Source organism: Oryzias latipes, chromosome 2 (assembly GCF_002234675.1).
Source record: "Oryzias latipes chromosome 2, ASM223467v1".
Lineage (NCBI taxonomy): Eukaryota > Metazoa > Chordata > Actinopteri > Beloniformes > Adrianichthyidae > Oryzias > Oryzias latipes.
Genome location: NC_019860.2, coordinates 20,347,148 through 20,364,624, shown reverse-complemented (window position 1 = coordinate 20,364,624; position 17,477 = coordinate 20,347,148). Strand labels below are relative to the sequence as shown.

General features: G+C 41.7%; 1 long non-coding RNA gene across 1 annotated transcript; it reads left to right on the top strand.

Moving 5' to 3' along the window:
• Positions 1-2,005: 2,005 nt before the first annotated feature.
• On the top strand, positions 2,006-2,731 carry LOC110016765. The gene is made up of 2 exons (XR_002292115.2): positions 2,006-2,405; positions 2,481-2,731. It is a non-coding gene; the product is annotated as an uncharacterized LOC110016765 (long non-coding RNA).
• Positions 2,732-17,477: the final 14,746 nt, after the last annotated feature.

Here is a 17,477-nt window from a genome sequence, read left to right as displayed (position 1 = left end):
AAATTTACAGTTTTTGAGACTTTTCGTCTTTGCTGCAAGTTTTTTGTTTTGCTTCCAATAAAAAGTGTAAGCCTAAAATATTTGAAAGACACCATTTCATTCCATCTCCATGCAATAATTATTCATCAATTTTGTCCCTTCATATCTGAGTCCTTATTTGTATATTTATTCAAAACATTCCATAAAAGGTTTGGAGGATTTTTCTCGAGGTCTTAACCGGGCCATTTCCAGAGGGGAACTCATCACTCAAAGACCACATCTCCATTTCCCCATGAATAACATTGACAGATGGAGGACAACTGTCTTGTCGGTCTGCATGGTAAGGAGTGTGTGGATGTGCAGGTATGTAGGAGTGAATAAGAGAAAAAAAGACTCAAACAAGACAGAGAATATTGACACCACATCTAGACTTGAAAGGCCATCATTTGTCCTATCTTTTGGCCTCTCATCCAGTTAACATATCAAATACTTTTTTTATTATTGCTATCTGGCTGTGACCACACTGCATAATGTACATGCAGAGTGTGTTTGTGTGTGTGGCATGAGTACAAATGCGTGATGGATGCTTGGCTGCTTGTCACTACTCTGAGAAAGGATGCAGCCCTCCACTTCTTCAATGCAATTAGGTTAAATAATGATTCCACAGAAATTCCCGGAGCTGGAAAAAGGTTCTTCTGCCCTTGTCGCCCTCTGATATATGACTGGATCCTCCATGAATGGTGGTGAGCGCGTGCATGGACTGAAGAATTAGGTGCTATATAAAAAAAGAAATAAAAGTGTTCATACATGAGTGAAGTTATAGAAAACAGTGAATTTCAGCTAAGTCCAGATGAGTGGATTTATCTCAGTTGGGAGTAATGCCTTGAAACTTTGTGGGAGTCGTAGGGATGGTTGCATATGCTGTCAGTTATAAGAATTTGACCCAGCCACGGAGATGTGACGGAACATTAACTTCAAACCAGGCAATTATGACCTAACATCAGTGGCTCTCTGATGCTCGGTGGCATCCTTAAGTCCAGACACCCTGCGTATGGTCACAGTGCATACCATAACCAGAGTGGTTTGTTCAGTCTGTAGGTACAGCCAGACAGTGGATTCTAACGACATCTGTTCATTGAGGTTTGTGAAGTTTACTAAAATTAACTCGCAAGTTCCAATCGGTTTTTTTGTTGTGTTAATTAAACTGAGTCCCAAGTTATGTATGTGCTTTTATACTAACTTATAGTATGTTAAATCCTATAAGGCACACTTTCCTAAAACAACTATACGCTTTCTAATCCAGAGTTATAAAATATGGTTGTGTCAATGTGATTTTGAGAGGTACACAGTGCTCTGTCTAAACTTTTGGCTGGGTGGGGGTCATTTTGAGTACACCAACATGGCTAGCATGTAGCAGTGTCAGACGTTTTTTTCACATGTTACTAACAAGGCATGCTCGTTGTGAACGTCTGAGGCCGTTGTGAAAAGTCTGTGTAAAAGCGCGTATATGTGCGTTACTGGCTTTGCTCCACTGCAACAGTTTGTACCAAGCCCCTTCCAACTGTGGGTGGTGGACATGCGCCAGTATCAAAGTCAAAGTCAGCTGTATTGTCAAATATGCTGCATACACATGACATACAGCACAGATGAAATTACTTTCCTCTTGCCCCACAGTGCTAGCTGCTTATAAAATAACAGTTATGATAAAAAGAATAACAGCAAACTAAATAGTGCAAAGGAGAAATGAGATGGTTAAAGTGACAACAGTGCTAAGAACAATAAGATGATTCGATGATGGCAGTCTTTGGTGAAGATGATGTTCTGATGCAGGTGGGAACGTTTTTCAGTATAGGTTTGTATCAGGGAGTGGAGGGGGCAGATGGGGGAGGGCAGGGAGGGAGTTGAGTTTCCTTATCACCTGATGGAGGCAACTTCTCTCAAGCAGCTGGTTCTGGCCTGGAGACTTTGCAGTCTCCTCCCTGATGGCAGCAGGAGGAAGTGTCTCTGGATGTGAAGGGTCCCCTGCAATCCTGATGGCTGTGCGGGTGAGGTTAGAATAAATAAATGTCCGAGAGGCCAGTGAGAGGGACACCGATGATCTTCTCAGCTGTTTTCACAATGTGCTGCAGAGTCTTCCGGCAGGACACGGTGCAGGCTCCATACCACACAGTGATGCAGCTGGTCAAGAAGCTCTCGGTGGCGCCCCTGTAGAAGGTCTGCATGATGGGGGGAGGAGCTTTAGCCATCTTCAGTTTGCGGAGGAAGTACAGGCGTCTTTGGGCTTTCTTTGTCATGGTGGCCTGGCAGACTCCTCCCCCTCCCAGCTCTGCTCCAGACTCACAGCTGTGTCCACTCATCTCATCCCCTCGCCTGCTTCATAAGGAGACTCACCTCAAGCATTCTTCGCCAGTTCGTTAACACTGATGGTGCTTAACTCCGCTTTGAGCTACGTCTGGCCCCCTTGCCTTGTTCCTCGCTCATCTTGTTTTGCTGTGCTTCAGGTCTTGCCTTCCACGAGTGACACCCGAGTCTTTCTACCACCCGAGCTGAAGCTGAACTCCTCTACGCCTCCCAAGAAATCCAGCCACGCCACCCCCAAAGAACTCCTGCCACGTCAAAGCTAAGATCCAGAGCTGCCTTCTTCTTACATATCCTCCATCCTGCTGACGATCTGCTCCATCTAGTCCCACGACGCTCCACGCCTCAAGATCCGCTGGCTCCTACAAAATAAAACCAGTTACTTTCCCTTTCACTTACTTGCCTCCTCCTTCCGGGTTACAGCATCTGGGTTTGTCACGTGATCCGGTCATGACATTCTTGGCCAGTGATGTAGTGTTGTGGCTCCAAGACAGGTGGTAGGAAATGTGCATCCCCAGGAATTTGGTGCAACTCATCTTTTCCACGGCAGCACCATTGATGATCAGTGGAGCATGCTGGGTGGGAGTTCTCCTGAAGTCCACAACCATCTCCTTTGTCTTCTCCACATTCAGGTAGAGATTGTTGTCTTTGCACCACAGAGCCAGCCTGCTCATCTCACTTCTAAGTGGTCTCGTCGTTGTTGTTGATGAGACCCACCACTGTTGTGTCATCCGCAAACTTGATGAAGAGGTTGGAGCTTGATGTTGGGGTGCAGTCGTGAGTCAGCAGAGTGAAGAGAAGGGGGCTCAGCACACATCCTTGGGGGACCCCTGTGTTCATTGTGATGGTGCTGGAGGTGTTGTTGCTGACAAGTCCAGCAGCCAGTTAAACAGGGAGGTGTTGAGCCCAAGTTGGTCCAGCTTGTGGATGAGCTGCTGGGGGAGGACGGTATTGAAGGCGGAGCTAAAGTCAATGAACAGCATTCTGACATGAAGGTCTTTTGTTTCCAGGAGGGTGAGGGCTGAATGGCGGGCTGTGGAGATGGCATCATTAGTCGATCGGTCAGACCGATATGGAAACTGGTAGGAGTCCAGAGTGTGTGGTGTGTGTGTGTGTGGGGGGGGGGGGGTTGACTTGATGTGATGCATGACTAACCGCTCAAAGCACTTCATGAGAATGGGGGTGAGAGCGATCAGCGGGAGTCGTTGTAGCAGGAGGGAGATGACTTACATGGGACCGGGATGATGGTGGCGGCTTTGAAGCACGAGGGGACAACAGCCTGGCTCAGTGAGAGGTTGAGGATGTCAGTGATGACATCTGTGAGCTCATCGGCACAGTTCCTCAGGACACAGCCAGGAATATTGTCAGGTGCGGGGGCTCTCTGTGGCTTTATCCTTCCTACTGAGCGCCTCACGCTCTCACGTAACACCGTCAGCAACAGGTCACTGGGAGGGGGAGGAGTCCTCTGTGCTGGGGTGCTGTTGTCTGCCTCAAAGCGGGCAAAGAAGGTGTTTCGGGTGTATCTGGTAGTGACAGTCCAGAGTTAACACCATATGCCAAAAGCCAAAAGTATTCTTGAACGCGCATCACATGCCCTGTGTGTACGTGGCATTACAATTGAGTGCACCCTATAGTGCGGAAAATACAGTATACGTAAACAGGTCACTTTATTGTCCCATTAAGCCAATCATCTGATAACAGGATGCTCTTAAGGTAGGACAACAAGGTCAACAAAGGGTCTCTTGGTGGGCTAAGGACATATAGGAGGTTCCATTCCAGACTTCCAAGGTGGATCACCCTGTGTTTTACGGAAGGTTCTTTAATCCAGCTGAGAGGGTTTTAGGACCTTTTTGGAACTTCACCATCTCAGGAAGGTTCAACCTGAAGGTAAACTAAAACAGCATCAAATGGAGACGTTATCAATGTTGTACTACTTCATCAAAGAGCCATTAAAGTGTCAGCAGATTCTCACCAAGGTCGATCTATCTGAACTGTCCAAGAATGAAGGCAAGAGCGTGACTTTGTTGGTACGTTGATCAGTTCAAAGCTTAAACTCCCACTCTGATCATCTTTTAATCTATTTTCAAAGTGTTCCCAATGGTCATTTTTGTACCAAATCTGAAAACCTGTGTCGTTTTCTAAGACATCGTTTCTGCAGAGCCGCAGGTGTTTATTAAACATTGGAGATATCGAGCCACACAGCTTTTTATCCAGATTCCAGCTCAGACAAGAAAAAAGAAGATGCACTAGTGTATAGAAGTGGATACATTAGAATGAAGTGGAGCAGGGAGAGCTCTTGACCTGCCATTGTAGCTTCTACGTCATAAATACGATCATTTTCAAACAGCATTTTTTTGTCTGCTCCTGATTCACAACAATTTGATTAAAGAAATACTCAGAAATTAAATTCTGCGGTTAATTTTCTTGATACATGTTCTCAATCATCAGAATAATACCAAAGGAACATGCCAAAAACACAATTTTTTTTATCGGAGTGGGTCTTTTAAAAACGTTCTAACAAACGTGGACAAATATACCATCTAAATAAAGACTACAATGTTAAAAAACCTTTTACATGGTGGGATGTTTGACCATGCTATCAGCAGTTGGTTGGGCAGAAAGACAGATAGAGATCCTGAAGGATTGGAGTTGGCCACACTCTTATCTCTGGGCTTTATTCCAGGAGAAGGACTAGGTTAATCACAACACTAAATCATGTCAAATAAATTAGGAGGGACTCAATGTGCACCTTTAGCTCCCACTGAGGGATAGTCAGATATGTGAATATTAAAAAAGTCCTCTTAGATTTGTGCTGCACTAACACAGCTTCACATGCAAGTGCCCATTTTTAACCTGATCTAAACACATAAAAAAAGTTTAGGGTCAATTTTCCTCATGATTTATTTAATGTGTTTGCTTACAGATGAAAGAGCATCCCATGAAAGGAGTGGAGCGATAAAGGAAAAAAATAGGGGGGAAAGAGAAAAGCGGAGAGCACAGGACGAAGAGAAAATGGGTAGAAAGAGACCAAGCAGATGCTGGGATGAGGCCAGTTGCCGTGGCAACTAGAAGAGCAATCCTTTGCCGGGCTGAGAAATATATTGTTCCTTCTGAAAGAAAGAGGGGGAGCAAGTGGGAGTTGGAAGAGGAGAGAGTTAGAGGGGCGGCACGAGGGTAGAGAGAAAGAAAAGTTGATGGTCAGGACCGAAAGAGTGAAGGCACAGGCAGAAAACAAGACATAAAAGGAGAAGGACACACATGCACTGAAAGAGATTGCCATTAGTGGAACAGTAAAGGAAGAAAAAAAAAAAGATTAAAGAAGTCACAGTCTCCCAGGTACTTAATTATTTTCTGGAGCTTGGCCGGCCACTCTTGTGATATGGCCCCCGCTGCATTGCTCATCCCTATTATGACAAATCTGCCTCATTTCTGCGTTATGAGCAGAGCCACTAGCTTAGCGGGACAATATGAATCAGCCGCAGGTTAATGTCCCTTGTTCTGGGCAAACACACATAACAACAGGTGCTCCAAACGACGGCGAGACAAACTCTGCCGTGTGGGCAGGGATTAGCATGCTTGCTTTGGTGAACCGCAAAGATGTTTCCTAATTAGGACGTTTGTCTTCGAGAATGATCTTAAAAGCCGTTGTAGGGACAACTTGTGCTAAGTTTAGCCCCCAATAAAAAGCAAAATCCATGGTGTTTCAGTGATGCACAAAAATGTATTTAGTCCGTTTAAACCCAGATATGCTGAAAATGGAATTGACCTGTCATTTTGGTGTGTTTTGTGCTATTAGAGAAGGATGTATTCATTGCTTTTGTGGGTTCTCTACATTAAAGAAGTGAAGAAATTATCAGATGCATTAAATGTGGTAATCTGAGGTGCGTAGAGGACAGAGCCGACAGTTAACGGCAAAGGCATCTTAGCCCAGCCTCACATGTACTTACCTCGCCGTTTGTTTTTGCTCAATGTCTGCAGTCACAAGCCGACGTATAAGGCATATTCTGGATGGAAAAGCTGTCAAGCTAGCATATTCACAAGTGTGTTATCGCAAAGAAAAATATACTTATAGAAACCAAAAAAATGTGCCGGGGCCAAGTTTGACACCTTAAACCCAACAGAAAGTGGTAAAACTGGGGAGGGAAAGCGGAATATTGTTACGTTTGACAACAGCCGTCAAGGCATGTCATCAATCAGCTTAGCGGGATATGAGCTGCCATGAGGTGAAATCTACCGCTTAGAAACACTCAGCAGCAAATGGAACAAAAAAAGACAAAAAAATGTTGCACTGTTAGAGATATCAAATCCATACAATGAGGCTAAACTGTCATTGTCACTTTGGAATTATCATTGAGTTTAATATTTGATTAAAAAGTCTTCAGTGATATTGATTTCAACTTTCTGTCACGCCTTCATTCTTTTTTCCACCAAACAACAAAACCTCCAGGCTCACGAAGACATGATTTATTATTAAATGACTGCTTGGGCTTAAATCATTTAACTCATCATCTGTATGAAAAAGATAGTGATTAGCAATATCATTGCTCATGAGATCCATCATCTATGGCCTCAGAGAAAGGCATCCATTTAATAGCTTTGTTCTGCTAAGGGACGTTACCTCATTTGTGGACGAAAAAAAAAGTTTATAATTTTATGTTCGTCTCTAGAGTACTGTTTGAAGTTACTTTGTTTTCGGAGGTTTTAATGTAACTTTTCTTACATTTGGTTGCATATGGCATTTTTTTACAAAAGGTCTTAGTTTTTTTTTTTTTTTGTCTAGTGGTAACACACACTTCTCAATCGTCTTTAGTACATTAGTCTGTAATTTAAATGAATGTCGATCAAGGATGTCCCAATCTATAGATCAATATGGTTTTATTTAAAGAATCGCTATTTTCAAGGTTGATATGAATTTTTTCATTGTTTTGCATCACCATTACCTAAACAGCACACTCTTTGAACTACTGTAACTCTTCGACTTTTGACACGATTAGCATAATTCTGATGCAGAGAAAAGCGTATCACATTTACGATGATATTTACTCTATTTTCTGGCGCACCGTAAATGGATGGACTATTTTCAAGCTTTGGTCATATATAGGGCCAATTGAACTATAAGTAGACAAAAGAGTCAAAGACAAATCCATCAGTCAGTCGGACTAGTTATTGTTAACTGTGTTCACTGTAATTGTAATTTTTTTTTTTTTGTAATTGTAATGTAATTTTTTACTGTAATTAGAAGGGTTAGTCCGTTAGCATATTCACAATATATTCCAACCTCGTCTGCAACACATAAAAAACATAGAAGCCAAAGAAAACAATCATTACTGTTCCTTGTTAGCATCATATAGAAAAAAACCACAATCCGACACGCTATATATTAGCCACGTTAGCATGTTCACAATAACACCTTACTTGTTTGCAACTCATAAAACAACTGACCAATACAGCTAAGACAAATGTTACTATGACTATGCGAACTCCCAACCTTATTGGTAGCACGCAAAAAACAGCACAGTCTGACAGTACTACACGTTAGCTGAATTAGTGTTTTTCAAAGTAGCACCCAATCGTGTTGCAAGTTCAAAAACGAAAAGAAAAAAACAGATTGACATTTTCACAGAGCCCAGTGTATCTCTCAACATCACTTCAAAATGAGTAAGCGCAACCAGAATTAAACTTTTAAGGCGCCAAGAATTAATAGGCACATTGTCTTTTTATCTTTTTATTTTTAAACGAAGGTTTTAATTTGCTGCGCCTTATGGTGCAGAAAATATGCATTGTAATATTGCAATATTGCAATATACATTGATTGCACAAAAACTACTACTGTGAAGAGTTGCATATCAGCACAAAGCTGCTTTTCTCTGCTTCAGAATCTGCTGTAATTACTTTATTGAGTAAATGTTTAAGGAGTGTTGGTCATCCAAAGAATTTCAATACTGGAACTAAAACTCCGGTTAAGCCACTGGTGGACAAAGGCACTTCCATGGAGCTCTGATTGGCAAAGATCGGTCCATCTCTACCAGCAAAATCCCAACCAGCCAGTAGTGGCCTCAAAGGTCTTTATTTGGGCATCATCATCCATCCAGTCATTTTCTGAACCCAATTTGTTCATGTTTGAGGTCATGGGGATGCTGGAGCCTGTCCTAGCTACTTAAGGGTGAAGGTGCGGTAGACTCTTGACGATTTGCAGGGGCCACATGAGGATAAATAGCCCCACACACTCACATTTTCACATGAGGGACAGTTTTGGGGTCACCAATTACCCACAAGAAACATGACTTTGGACTCTGGGATGAATCTGAAGTGACCAGATAAAACCCACAAATGCCAAAATGCAAACTCCACACAGAAAGATCCTTGCTGGAATTCGAACCAGGTTTTTCACACTGTAAGACCACTATTCTAAAGGCAGCCCTGTGCAACATCAAAACTTAATCACTTCACTTTATTTACAATTATATAAAAAATACATATTCTTTTGTGTTTTTTCCATTTAAGATGATAGTTAATTGAGTCCTGGATTAGGGGTTACGTTGCCAATTAGCGACATATGACATGGAGGGCTACATTTCCACAACTCTTTGACCATTAATGCAATTCATGTAGTCTCCTTATTCAAGAAAACTTCAACTACTTCAGATATTTTAAAATGATGCGTTTTCAGCAAGTGGCTTAAATTATTGTTCATAACTGGAAATAAGAATGGTCCAAAAAAGAGAAAATATCCTGTGGCTGTTCTGTGGGCGGAAATTCCCTGTTGATGTCAGAGGTCAGAGGAGAATTCAGAGGAGAATGACCAAACTGGTTTCAGCTAATAGAAAGGCAACAGGAACTCAAATAACCACTGGTTCAAAATGAGGTCTCTGACACACAACACGTCCGACCTTGAGGTTGATGGGCTACAGCAGCAGAGGACCACACCAAGTGCCACCCCTGTCAGCTAAGAACAGGAAACTGAGTCTATAACTTGCACAGACTCACCAAAACTGGACAAAGAAGATTGGAAAAACGTTCTCTGGTCTGGTGAGTCTCTATTTCTGCTGCAACATTCAGATGGTCGGGTCAGAATTTGACCTGAGCAACACGAAATCATGGATTCATATTGCCTTGTATCAACGGTTCAGGCTGCTGGTGGTGGTGTAATGACTTGGGAAATATTTTGGGCCCCTTAGTACCAACTAAGCATTGTTCCAATGCCACAGCCTACATGAGTGTTGTCGCTGACCATGTCCATCCCTTTATGAACACAGTGTACTCATCATCTGATGACTACTTTGGCCTCCAGTCACCAGATCTAAACCCAATAGATCACCTTTGGGATGTGGTGGAACGGGAGATTGGCATCATAGGTGTGCAGCCGACAAATCTGCAGCAACTGCATGATGCTGTCATGTCAATATTGGACCAAACTCTCCAAGGAATGTTACCGGTACATTGATGAATCCATACTACAAAGGATTAAGGCAATTTTGAGGAACAAAGGTGTCCAACCTGGTACTAGCAAGGTGTGCCTAATGAAGTGGCCGGTGAGTGTATGTGTAGAATATATAACCAATGTCAGGAAAATGCATTATAACATTTTTAATATGTTTATGGCTTCTTAGAGCTAAGAAAAGCCCCAAAATAAACTTTAATTTTGATTTTTTGTTATTTTAAAGTGCTTAAATGTACACAATTAGGGTACATATGTGTACTTATATGTAATGTAACTTTTATGTGATGGAATAACCTGCATGTATCCACACGGGCAGAGAACATCATGCAAACATGAGCACATGGACTCACACTCTCAAGCTAAATACATATCCACCAACAAAGGAATCCCTTGGAGGGCTGCTGTGCACACAGTTTACTGCTCTGCTCAATTATTGATTAGTTGTTTTCCTGCTGTTATGAGAGGCCAGCCCTTATGACTGAAGAGAAAGGTTCTTCATAAAAATTGCAGCAAGACTCTGTCTCTCTAACCAGACTGGCCTTTTTCTGATCCGAGGCTCCCCTCTAAACAGGACAATTGCTTCTCGTGGCGCTGTCTTGATTGCTCAACCACTGATTCTCCCAGCTCTCCATCATTGTCTCATTTATTCCCATTTATTTTTTCACCAGGCAAAAACTACTGTGATCCAAATATAATTTATAAACGTAACAGGAGACCAAACCCAGCAATGGCGTCAAGCTAGTTAACTGTGGGAATGAAAAATCATTTTGGTCTCTGAGGGTAGTTTGTTTTTTATTGGACAGGCTGTACCAATCGTCTGTTGTTGTAAAATGTGACCCTTCATATCTGGTGAGAAAAAGTATTTTTATTACAATATATAAATAATCATTTTATTAGATTTTCAATGACATACACCTTCAAAAATAAAAATAAAATCTTCTTGCTATAAAAACAGATGTTGAATATTAATAACAAATTGTAATTTATATTCACAGAGTTTGGAAATGATTTGGAATAGCACCATTTTTTATGCAAAATGCTAAACATCCATCCTTATTTCTCTTTATCTGAAGCACAAATGGCAAGAAGTGTGGAAATTAACAATTTAATCTTGAAGGAAATCACAAAGGAAGCCCAAATCTCTGAGAAAATGTTGAAAGCTGCTTAAAACTTGCATGCATGTTTCACACCTGCGTGACATTCTTGCATCCCGATAGCCAAATTCTAATTCAGTCAAAACCCTTGGTGGGTTACAATCTAGAAGGTAAAGCCTGCGTCAAACTCCATTACAGAAAAGCAATTAAATAATTGTACTGTATTTTCTGCCCTGTAGAGTTTATAATAATGGTTTAAAATATAAGGCAAACTGTCAATGAATTGTCTAATTTCAAAGGTACAGTCATAAGTAAGGCAAACTCTCAATGAATCCCATTAAGAAGCAAAAGAGTCAGAGATAGGTCCATCACTTAGACTTTAACTGTGTTCAGAGAAACTCTAGAGCATATTTGTGAACACGCCAAACGTTAGCAATGTTAGCGTGTTCACAATACCTGTGAAAGCTATGTTCACATTGCAATCGGCAACACAAGTTCAGGCTGTGTTTTTTAATGAAAAATCTAAGTAAATGCGTGTTTCAGACTTGCACGGTCAAAACTCTTGTGTTTACTTGTAGCTACACAAGTTGCTATGATTGTTTTTGGGCTCTATGTACACAACCTGCGGCCATTGAAAGCATGTTGAATACTAATCCAAGTCAAACTTTGACCAGTCGGGGACTCTAAATCTGGTAGACACGTATTGAAAAATGATTGCGGGGGTAAATTATTAATACCGGTTTGTGCCCGTCTGGATTAAAAGACACCAAGTCTTTCATATATAAGAATAGAGCTGTGAAAGGATAAGCCTGGAGCAATAATAACCATTCTTGATTGCAAACTATTCAAGTTGTAAACTGTCCAATCAGATGCCCTTAATAAAAGTTGGTGGTTTAGCATCAAACGTTTGAACCATGTGATTGACAGATTCTCCTGAACCCACCTTTGGTGGAATGGTTATGGCCTTCTAACATGCCCACTACTGATGGTTAAGAGTGGTTATGGTCCATTCATGGCTTACTGAGGACATCTTGTTTTTTAACATGGCAACAGACATATCGTGGAAAAATGGTGACTGACTTTACTTTAACCCGGCAGTAGATCCTTTTCTATGAGTGACGTCTCACCTTCACTGACTAGTTCTGTACATACCGTCAATGGGTCTGACACAAATTAACGTTGGCCAGGTTTTCATATTTAGCTTGTTTACAAGTCATGAAAAAAAGCAACAAAGAAAACAGTCTTTGACAGCACCATGTACCTCTTAAAATCGCTTTTAGATCAGTAAGCGCAAACAGAATCAATCCATACAAAAGGCACTCTGGATTACAAAATTAACTGTCCTTTTTATGTGCGCCATGTAGTGCGGTAAACACAGAGGTAAAACATTGTCTAAAGAGGTGGAAGGAACCTTTCTGACAATGTCAACCGGTTTTGTTGGTTGGTCTCTCCCGTTGGACTTTTCTAAAGATATAACAAATAGCCCACTTTCATGGTAAATAATTCAAGATACTGTTTTCCAATCATTTAAGTGCTGCTGTGCAACTAATTCTATATTCCAAGAGACACTTGAGGCCTGGCAATGTATCTCGGCTTCTCAGTCACACAAGGATCACAATTATGGCGCGGCGGCTTCGGCGTGCCGCTCCTGAGCTCGAAAGATAAAGTGCAGTAATGGAAATGCCAACCTGTTATAGAATCCAGGGCTCCGGTGTCGACAACAAAACAAAACAAAGTCAATATTGAAGAGGGGAAAAAAAACAATGTGGAAATAGAAAATTGTCAAACGGCAGTTTGACTTGGCGAGGGGGAAAACAATCTGAAAACGGCATGCAAAACAATGTCAACGATGGAGCTGCTGTTAGAGTTATATCTTTTCGGTTTGGGTGGAGGAGGATGAGGCAGGTAAAACCAGGATATGTGCTTTTCATAGCCGTTTGACAAAGAAAGCTGGTGTCTGATATCTAAAAAGCTCCACATGCGACCCCGGCTCTCCCCCCTGCTCCACTCCTGCTTTGATTTTGGCTGGAGAGGAAAGCAGAGAGCTTCCAGGTGAACAAACGGCATACACAAGATGTGAGCTTCAGAGAAGCAAAGTGACACTAACCCTATTCCATTCCCCCACTTCTTTATATATAGCAATTCCACAAAGGTACAGCGGGGCATTTAGGAGATTTGAAAAAGTCAGCATGAAAGCATTTACAGATTGCCCTCTTTTCAGTCATTGTGTTACACTGTCGTGCCCCCCTACATGAAGCTTGTTCAAGGAGAAGTGCATAGGAAGCACCAGCTCCCCTCAGGGATTAGGCAAACTTTGAGAAAAGATGTGACAGAAGCAGAAGGAGGAGATGGACTGTCTGCTGCAGGCGGTGACAGAAACACCGCAATGGAGAGGAAGGAGAAGGTGGTGGTGGTGGGGGGGACTACTTCAGGGCATACCCAACTTAGACACCACCGTCATAAATGATTAAAAGGTGATTTCCCATTCCGACGAACCAACCAATCTTTGTTCAGTGTAATGGAGGCCAAAGGAAAGGGAATGTGAAACAATGAATTTGCATGAAGCAATCAGCACAGAGCCGTGTTTAAAGAGTCCAGGAGAAGCAGGGAGGACAACAGCTGCAGGAAGGACCTACGCTCTGTTTAACTTGGGGATAATACCTGTTTACTCAGCTGCCGAGGGCGTCCTGCATTTTGTTTGAGGTCTTCTTGCTAATATTTCTCCGACAGGCTGAAGGCGCTGGCAGCAGGGGAGGTTGTGACACTGTCTTTATAACTCCTTGTGCGATCCATCGGAAGAGAAGGAGGACATGACCTTAAAGGCAGGAGTGGAAATTGCACCAGTGGCTCTGTGGAAAAGGAAATGAATGATGGAGTTGAGTTGGGGATAAAAATCATAGTCTGACAAAAAAAAAAAAAAAAAAAAAACAGAGAAATGCACGACCCTGTGTATCAAAGCTTATTTCTTTTCAAAAGCTGGCACAGTCTTGGCCTGAAAACAGTCATACTGTTTGCCGGCTAGGATCTAGTCCAGGGGTCGGCAACCCGCGGCTCAGGAGCCGCATGCGGCTCTTTAGCGCCACCCTAGTGGCTCCCTGGAGCATTTTCAAAAATGTTTGAAAATGTAAAAAGATGGGGGAGAGAAATATATTTTTTGTTTGGATATGATTTCTGTAGGAGGATTTTTCCAATACTGTAAGAATGTGTAGAATAAATATTGTATCGCCCAGCAGGTACGTCACTTACAGCGGGAAATACGGGAGCCACGCTGTCAGCAAGTTGAGCTGTCAATCAACTGGCTGCGCTGGAGAACTGTCCGTGGCCCATACAACGCACGACTCCGTAGAGTCTCAGAGAGGAGGAAGCTTTTAGGGGACCGCTAAGCAGGTGGCTGATGGAAATCGAACCACCGTCAGTTCCGTGCATTGCTTGATGAAGTTGAAAGCGAATATTCTAATCTCCTGCTACACAAAACAGTCCGATGGCTGTCCACGTTTTGCGTCACTTTGTTGTCTGTTTTGAACACGTGAAAACATTCCTGAAAAGCAAAGACCTGCTGAACTACCCGCAACTGGAAGATACTGTGGCTCGAAAAGCTGCACTTTTTGGTGGATATGACTGTGACAAGCCACTTAAATGAGCTGAATGAAAGTCTCCAGGCGCCGCAAATGCTTGAAGCTGTTCTGTCATTCGAGCGCAGGCTGACTGTCATGGGGCACGTCACGCAGGTTCCATTTGATTGTTTTATGTTTGAATCCTCAAAATAAAAATGACATCAAAAATCGGATTTCTTTATTCCATTTCTATAATTTTATCAAAGCAATGAATCATAATTCATTGATATTATAATGAAGTTAAACTTGCACGACAGAACATTCATGTGACGCGTTGTTCTCCGCAAAATGGACTGCAGGGCAAATACACATTTAATCGTTAATAATTATGTATTTGTAGCAACTTAGTTATTTTGATAGTAGGCTAATATAGCTAATATAAATACATGTTGCATGTGTTGCCTTCATTATAAGGCTTAAATAGGGCTTTTAATATTTTTCAGCTCCAGACATGTTTTTTTTTTTTCATCCAATTAGGCTCTTTCAACATTTTGGGTTGCCGACCCCTGATCTAGTCAGACTAGATCCTAGCCGGCCTTGTGACCCAGGGTATAACAAAAAATGTAAAAGATTTATGTCGCAGTTTGCCTACTTGGACCACTAAAGTCTTGTTTCCACTTAGCATTAGAGAGGAGTCAGGTATTTTGAGTGTTTCCAGTATATCAAGGACACATTGAGCAGGACTGGGTCGTATCATTTTTGGGCCCCCGTTGGTTGTAAGTACATAAAAAAAAAATAATAATAATACAACAAACTGGATAGGGTGGAGCTACTGTTGTAACCCACTGATACGCTGAAGGTCATTTTGACAAAAGAAAGTGCCAATTAAGTGTCTGTATTCCTCTTCAGCGTCTGCAATCTTCTTTCAAACAACACTAAAAGCTTTTTATGAACAAATAACCAAAAGTCAAAGAAAAAAAAAAAGATTGGACAGCACCGCTAAGTGGAAACGAGGCTTTGATGTTATCTAACCTCCCTCAAACTATCCACAACCTCTGTAAAGTCCCAGGTGTATCACTTTTGAACTTAGGAGTCATTCTTCATCAGTTAGAAGTGGAACCTTTCTTTGCAAATGGATTCCAGTTGACAAGCCAGAACTGTCTAGTGCTAGTGCTAGTGTTTAGTGCTAAAAGCAAGAATGCCCGTTCAGTGCACTCTTCAATGTATGTGGTGTACTGGAACTGTCACAGGCAACAATAAAATAACACATACTCTTTGAACTACCACAACTCTGAGCATTTACACAATTTATTCCAACAGATTACGACGTGGAGAAAAGCAGAATAAATAAATAAGTAAATAAGAAAAGTAGGTTTTTGCTTTACTAATTTAGAGTTAGTAAAGCGCAAACCCACTTTTCTCCACTTCAGAATCTGCTGGAATAACGTTGTCAGCATAAACAGTTGAGGAATTTTAACACTGAAGTTTTTAACTAGTCTATAAATGTTTGCATTAAGGTTTTCTCTTGTCATGAACTGGTGGCGGAGGACCCAAATGCAGGAGACCAAGCTTGGTGACAGGAACTAAAACATTTAATAGGCAAACTGAAACATGACAAAACTATGAGGAGAAATAAAACTGTGACACAACAGAGCAGATGACCTGACAAGGAAGAACAGAAACCAAGACACTTAAATAGGCTGAGGGCAATTAACTGAACTGAAGACAGCTGTGGATCATGAACCTGAAGGTGTGACTGACAAGGAAACCAAAACCATGACAAAGAAAACCAAACCACTGAATCCTTACATCTCTCCAATTAGCTTCAGAGTTTTTACGAGTCTCAAATATGTGTAAAGCTAAGTTCACAGTGCCCTCAACAAGGCGTGCTTGAGTGGGAACTTCCAATGAAAAGTCAATGTAAATGCACATTCCACGTTCCACGTTCAAAACTCTCATGTAGGTCCCACTTATCTATGAAAGTTTCTATGGCCATTTTCAGTATCTTCGTACAAAACAGAAAAAAAAAATGCATTGAACGTGCCTTGACGGTTAAACCAGGTTGAACTTTGACCAATTAGGGACTTGGATTTCGTAGTGATAAAAAGAAGATGTTCCTTTTCCTTCATGGAAGTGCCAACCCTTTGAAAATTGATCATGGATGAGAAATGAAAAACTGCAGGTGTCCGACTGGATTTCTATGACACCAAGTCCTTCATTTATCGGAATACAGCTGTGAAAGAAAACGCTTGGAGCAACATTGACAAGATTTGCACCACTTTTACATTTCACACTAAGCCTTATCCAACTGTAGGTGCGCTAAATAACAGTTAAAGTCCTTGCTTGTCCAATGACAAAACAGTATGCTTAGAGCGCATCAATATTTATAGTATACGTAGCACCAAATATATATCTCAAATGACTTCCTTTTTGGGTTTTTTAAGCGTAAAAGTTCAAGAAATATCAGAAATGGGAAACTGTTGCTGAATTTCCGACAAATTTCGTGTAGCAGTGAGCGGCTGTTGCTCTGTGAAATACAGGATGTTTTGGTTGAAATAGAGAATAAAATCAATCATTTTGGATTCCTGCAGAGTAGAGGAGGATGTATTCCCTTTGTTTGAACTGCATTTGTTTGTTTCAGCCTCCGAAATATGCATTTGGATTAAGGCGTCATTGTGTGTGTCTGAGTCGCAGACGGGCAGCTTCAGGTCAGCAAAGCTTTGTGTGGGGATTAGTTGCCTGTTGGCAAAGTCAGAGCCTCAGAATCACTTTCCCCTCAGGCTCTTTGTCACTCCTCCATGAAAAGACACAGCGACATGTCATCGGTGAGCCCATATTGTTCGGCACCATTTCCTCAGTCTTGTTTTGCAGCTCAGTAACACTTCAGTGCTGCACGACTTCCCTATTTGGACAATTCCTCTTTTACAGTTTATGCTAAACAGGTTTTATTACCGTAAGGGCCATACAATCTTATGCATAATTCATTGCAATTAAAGTAATATGTGTCTGTTACTGAAGAAACCGTGTGTTTTCTTGCATAGTTTTGATGAG